The sequence below is a fragment of the Ceratotherium simum genome, chromosome 11 (assembly GCF_057802395.1).
Source record: "Ceratotherium simum simum isolate JZ-2026a chromosome 11, ASM5780239v1, whole genome shotgun sequence".
Taxonomy (NCBI): domain Eukaryota; kingdom Metazoa; phylum Chordata; class Mammalia; order Perissodactyla; family Rhinocerotidae; genus Ceratotherium; species Ceratotherium simum.
The window spans coordinates 55169448-55175447 of NC_141910.1; positions in this window are offsets into that span (position 1 = coordinate 55169448).

The following is a 6000-nucleotide window of genomic DNA, read 5'->3' on the forward strand; positions in this document are numbered from 1 at the left end:
GAACAGTCAGATTAAAAGCACCAATGGCTCCAGACAGCCAAATGCATGTTCTGCTGTGCACGTGGCGTTGGCAGTGTCTCCTGGGCCAGAGTGGGCCACCACTCTCCTCCTGGGAGGCTGCCGGGCCTGCAAGGCTGATCACTCAGCAGGTTCTCTCGCTGTCTGCTGGCCTCTGCAAAGGAGTAGCCTTACGGTCTTCAGCCCCAGGAGAGGCTCTGAACTCCTGACGTCTCGCCATTTACCAGCACCTGGGGGGTGATAAGGGGGCTGGAGAGAGCCGCAGGGATGAACTCAGGTGCCAGCATGGGGGTACATAGGGTGTTTGGTTTATATATAAATTTTTGTTGACAGTTCATTTCTTTTAGAGCTAGAATATCCACCATTAGCTCAGGCGGCTCCTGACTTCTTGACATCTGCTTTAGAACACAGGTCCATATCAGAAGCTTGAAGCTGAGTCCCTTTCCTCAACCCTGACCTGGAACAGAGGTGGTCATCCTATAGAGAGCACTTCCTTCTTAATTGCTGTATGACTATTTAGGAGTCTAATTTAAGTAGATGATCTTCTGAGAGAACTGACATATACTGTCAGTGTCACAGGCCCCCTGGGCTGGTGTTTTGTAGCTGTGAAGAACCGTAGAGAGGTCCTAAATGCATCCTGGGTCTTGAGGAAGTTGTGGCCCCAGCAAGCTCAGGTCCATAAATCCCATCCATGCTGAGGTTCCATTGACTTTCACAGCCCCTTCATCTGCTGGTTGCGCTTTCTCCACTGGCAGACTCCCCCTCTTCTGCATTGCTTACTCCCTGCTCCCTGTAGTCCGTGACAGCTTCAGAAAGGTACGTTGCTATGGCAATGCCTAGAGCTATCTGAATTCCTGCTGCACCTTCTGGAAGAAAAGGCCTCATGAAGAGCCATTTGGTAGATTCCAAATCTAGCCTTCCCTGGCCTCTGTCAGGGATCAGATGACTGTTACAGACTGCAAGTGTGGCAAGTAGGCAACCCATTCTTCCTTGAGAAGACACCCCTATAGCTGCAAGCCACATGCACCTGGACAGGTTCTCCATGTGTGGATCAGAAAACAGGTTTCCTACCCAGGGCTCTTAGATAAGATACAATACCAGTGGCTGTCAAACTTAGAATCCCTGGAGGGCTTGTTAATATATGGATAGCTGGGTCCCACTCCCAGAGTTTCTGATTCAGTAGCTCTGGGGTGGAGCTGGAGAATTTGCAATTCTAACAAGCTCTCAAGTGGTGTTGCTGCTGCTGTTTCAAAGACCACACTGTGAGGACCACTGTACACATTTATGAGAAGGAGAAAAGCATCCACGTGAACGCAAGAAGCCATCGCCAGTCAGGTGGGAAAGGGCCAGAGTCAGTTGTCTATTCTAGAGGAAGAAAAGGGGGGTGGGGGCTCTACAGTCCCATGGCCAGGGGCCCTGGGGAACATGTGCCAGGACTGGTGGTCCTACACTTTCTTTTTGGTCTCCAACAATCAATAAACAAAGACCTGCCCCCTAGACGTGAAGGAGGGGCAGCATCACCAGTGAAGCCTTGGACTTACGGAAGACCAACATCATGATGCCTAGTGGCTGAATGGGTCATGCACAGTCTCGAGTCTTAGTGGTGGGGGACGCCAACGGCCCGCCTGGCTCAGGAGAGAGAAGGGGTGTCACAGGCACCTAGCCCCCACTGTTGGCACTTCACCAAGATGCTTTCCCCAGAATGCAAATACTGTATTCCACACTAAACAATATCCAGGCCCCAGCTGGGCTGCTTACTTCCAGCCTACCTGAAGCTCCAACTCCTATGGGTATTATTCTCCTAAGAAAAAATGCTTACTAGAGGACTAAGATAAATGTTGCAGGCCTACCCAGTTATGAATAGCAAATGCCAGCGATTCTCACGCCTTCTCTGCACACTTAGCCCTGCCTGGAAAACCAGGTCACTGTAGTGGTGGGCTTGGTGTCTCTCCTGCCCCGGCGTATCTGCAAACAGGTGGAGCACACTGGCGCCATCTGCCCTCTGATTCCTACCCCAAGTCAAGACAGCTGGGGTAGGGCCATGGCGTAAAAGAAGTAGGCATCAAATCAGTTTACTGGTTCCAGAAAGCATTTAGTTTACCAGTTCTGTGATGGTTTGGATGGGTGGTGAGTGAAGAGGCAGACACCAGATAGCCATCCTTGTATTTCTGAAGTAAATGGAGCCTAGCACTACTAAAGGTAGAGATTAAGAAAGGACAAGTAGCCTAGGCTGGGACCGTCATTCATTCGAGAAGATACTTGAGCACTGACTATATACTGGGCACCAGACCCCTCCTCAGGTCTTCAGGATTCACTGAATGCAGGGCCTTAGGGGTTAAGGTTGAAGCCTGGTCTGAGTTCATGACTAGGGAGCGAGGGGTGGGCTTGGAGGAACTGCACTGCCCTCTGAAGCGCATCAGATTAGGGGGCGTGGGTGTAAACTGAGGCCACTGCAGGGGGGAAGAGAAATGGTCACTGCTCAGAGCTGGCTCTAGTCACTTAGAAGTATCAGTCTTTGGGCCCATGAATGTGAGAGGAGACTGGGAAGAGTTTCCCCACGAGTTTAAGGGTCATGGCTAATATACAGAAACCTTATAGCCCCTGGGGTCCAGGCTCACTGCCAACTCACTGATTATGAGTTAATTATAATTCATAATCAATTATAGCCTGAATCCCCTTCAGCCCCAGCAAGAGTCCTCAACCAGATAACAGAAAAACTTGTTAGGATGTTGACCTACAGCCATTGCCACACCTCCCAATCGGAGTTCAGAGGCCTGTGGCCTGTGGGAGGGTGACGGGGCAGACACACTCCACCCAGTTTAGGTGAGGGGCACAGTGAGTCCTCAGTGTGTGAACACACACGAACACACACCAGTGGGGGCCTCTGGCTTGTACAGTTTAGGCCACAGGTGCTTAGGGCTTTCCTGGAGGAGAGCAAAGCCTTACACTCAGCACCTGACTCTTGGAGCTGCGGGGGCATCAACACCAGCAGGCCTCAAGATCGCCTGTACACCGTGGGCTTTTCGTTCAGGTCCCAGCTCATGGGTCATGCTATCTCCACCATGGCCTGGTTCCAAGACCTTTGTCACTTGTCACTTAGTCTCTTTCCCTCCCCACCAGAGATGACATCCTTGCATACTAGGCATCCATCCCCTAACAGGAAGAATTCAGTCTGGGGCCTGGATCCAAAGCCTCTAGAAGTCCTCCCCACCCACAGCTCCTCAAATCCCTCAGGCCTGGTAGTCAGGGCCCCATCCTCATGCTCCCTTGGAGAGCAGGCCCTATGGCTCCTCCCTTCTCCACAAAGCCTGATGGCCACTGGGTGGCAATGGGTGGTGCGTCTTGTTCACCAGCTCATAAACAGCCTGAGGAACTTGCCTGGGTGACAGACCTGCCTGCCTTGGCCTCTTGGCCTTCGAGGTATTACCTCTTTGGGGCTCCCCTGAGGGGGTTGGTTTTTAGGAAGAAAGAATATGCCCCTGGGGCTGCGGGAAGGAAGCCATGCAGAGAGGAAGTAGAGAGCTGAGGAGGCAGGGTGTGGAGGAGCAGCTCTGGGACAGGGCAGGAGCCAGGCACAGATGCTCACTGTGAGGGAGTGAGACAGCCTGAGCCTCCTTCTGGACCAGCCCTTCAGTTGGGAGTCAGGCTGGACAACAGGTGAGTGTGAGGAAGGGGATCTCCAGGCTTGGGATCCTCTGAGGTCCTCCTCTTCCCTTGAATGCTGGTTGGTGTTTGCCCTACTTTCCTCATTGTCTAGGCAACCATAGTGGGTTCACCCTGTGCCACCCAGCCTACCCTGGGATCCCACTGGGAGGGATAGGGAGAGTAGCAGGTGAAGCGAGGGACGTGTGAGCTGAAGGATCAGGGAGAGGAGCGTGGAAGAGGAGAGGCAGAGCTGGAGGTGAGGAGGGGAATGTTTTATACTGGGAGGCAGTAGACTGGACAGCAGGTGGAAACTGGAAAGACAAGGAAGGAGAAAGGCTGGAAGGAGGCAGAGCTGGGTGGATTCTGCTCACTCCTGAGCCCCAGGCTTAGGGTATCTCATTCCTCTGTCCTCTTGTTGCTACAGCCCAAGAGCCCCAGATTTTCCCCTAATTACATCCCCTCTGGCTTTCCACCCTTAGCTAGGGCGGGGCCGCACTGCACATGCCTTCCCTTGGGATCCCTAACCCTAGCACAGCTCCTGCCCCAGGCACAGGCTGTGGCCCAGAAAGCAGAGGCCTTATCTCCCGCCTCTCCCTCCTCCACATCCCACCCTGACCCCAGCCTGGTTTATAGCTGCAGCCTCAAAGGGGGTTGGTGGAATTTCCCTGGGGGTTGTCTGTTATTAGCTTGGGGTCATTGGGAGGCCTCTGGAGCCACACTTTGCAAACTGTGGGGTTTAAAGCAAAGGTGGGGCTGGGAGAGGCCCTTGTTTAACATCTCTGTTTACTGAGGCCCCTACCCTGACCTGCCCACAGCCCACCTCACCTAGCTCCTAACCGATGTTTTCCTGCCCCCATTTTATGGTGGAGATTGGGTCTTTCTTCCCCTGCATGTTCTTTCAAAGGAGACAGCTCCCTGGACAAGGTCACTCTGTAGCTGGATTGTACACACACAGCTACCCTCAAAAAGGCCTTTTGACTCAGCACACCCAGGCACACCCAAGACAAGAACTCACTTCCAGCAGGGCCCTGGCCACAGCCAGCCCAGAGCCCCAGTGTCTGGAGAGCACTGGCCAGGCACTGTGAAGAGATACAAATGAAGAAAATGGAACTCTACCTTGAGATGTTAGCCAACAGAGCTGCTTGAAGACATCTAGGAGGGAGTAGATGAAGGAAAATACTAGAACAGAAAAAACAGCAGGATAATTACACACACAATCAATTGTAGCTGTTGTGTAAGATGCATGAACGTCCAGCCTACTGATGTCACTGGGCGATGAGAACCAGGTAGGCTTCTTCAAGAGGGCTTTGCTCTGAGGGGAAGAGAAGGTGCATATCTTAAGTGCCTACTGTATGCCAGGTGTGTTCACATATGTGCTCTTATTTAGTGTCATCCTCTCAACAAAGCTGTGATATAGGTTATCATCAGTTCACAGAGGAACAAGGCTCCGAGAGATCAAGTTAGTTGCCCAAGATCACACAGTGAGGAAGTGACAAGCCCATCTGACTGCTTGATGGTGATGCAGCTCTACTTCCCCCTGTGTCAGACTGCTGAAGTGGCAGAATTTCAGCAAAATTTCAAGGAAGAGGAAGAATATTCCAAGTTTGGGGGAGGAGGAGCAGGGAGATGGCTCAGGGAGGGAAGTGGAGTGTTGAGTCAATTGACTTAACTCAAGCCTGGTTTGCCTACTTCAAAAACCCCAATGGAGAAATAATCACCCAGATTTGCTAATTTTTTTTTTAACCTTAGCCAAGATAGTGTCTCTAATTCTTACTGCCACCTCTGCCTCTGGGCATACCCTTCTCCTATGATCCCCAGTAATGCAAACGCAACCTGCAGCTGCCGTAGACAATTGAGTTTGTTTTCCCCAAATATAGGCTCCATGAGACCACGCCCAGCAAGAAGAGAAGGTAGGAGCGGTAGCGTGAGCCAACAAAGATGTGGCACATGCATGTGCCGGCACCATTCTAGGCACATTGACTTAATCCCCACAACTTTCCTAAAAGATACTACTAGCACTGTCATCCTCTGACCACAGATGAGGCCGCGGGACCAAGAGAAGTGTTTTTGCCAGAGACACGGGGGGTAGCAAGTGGCAGGGATTCGAATCCAGGCAAGCTGTCTCCAGAGGCAGCTCCTAACCACCGTGTGTGGCCTCTATGGCTGACAGACATTGACGAGCAAGGTGTCTGTGCCCAGCCCTGTTCTGGTCTTTCCACACGTTATCTCATGCGGGAAAGGAAGAGGTGAAGGTTCAGCCAGCCTTTAAGCCGCGTGATCTTTCAGTAGGCCTGCTCTGCATTTTGGACGCCTCACTCACATGGACCAATGTTGATG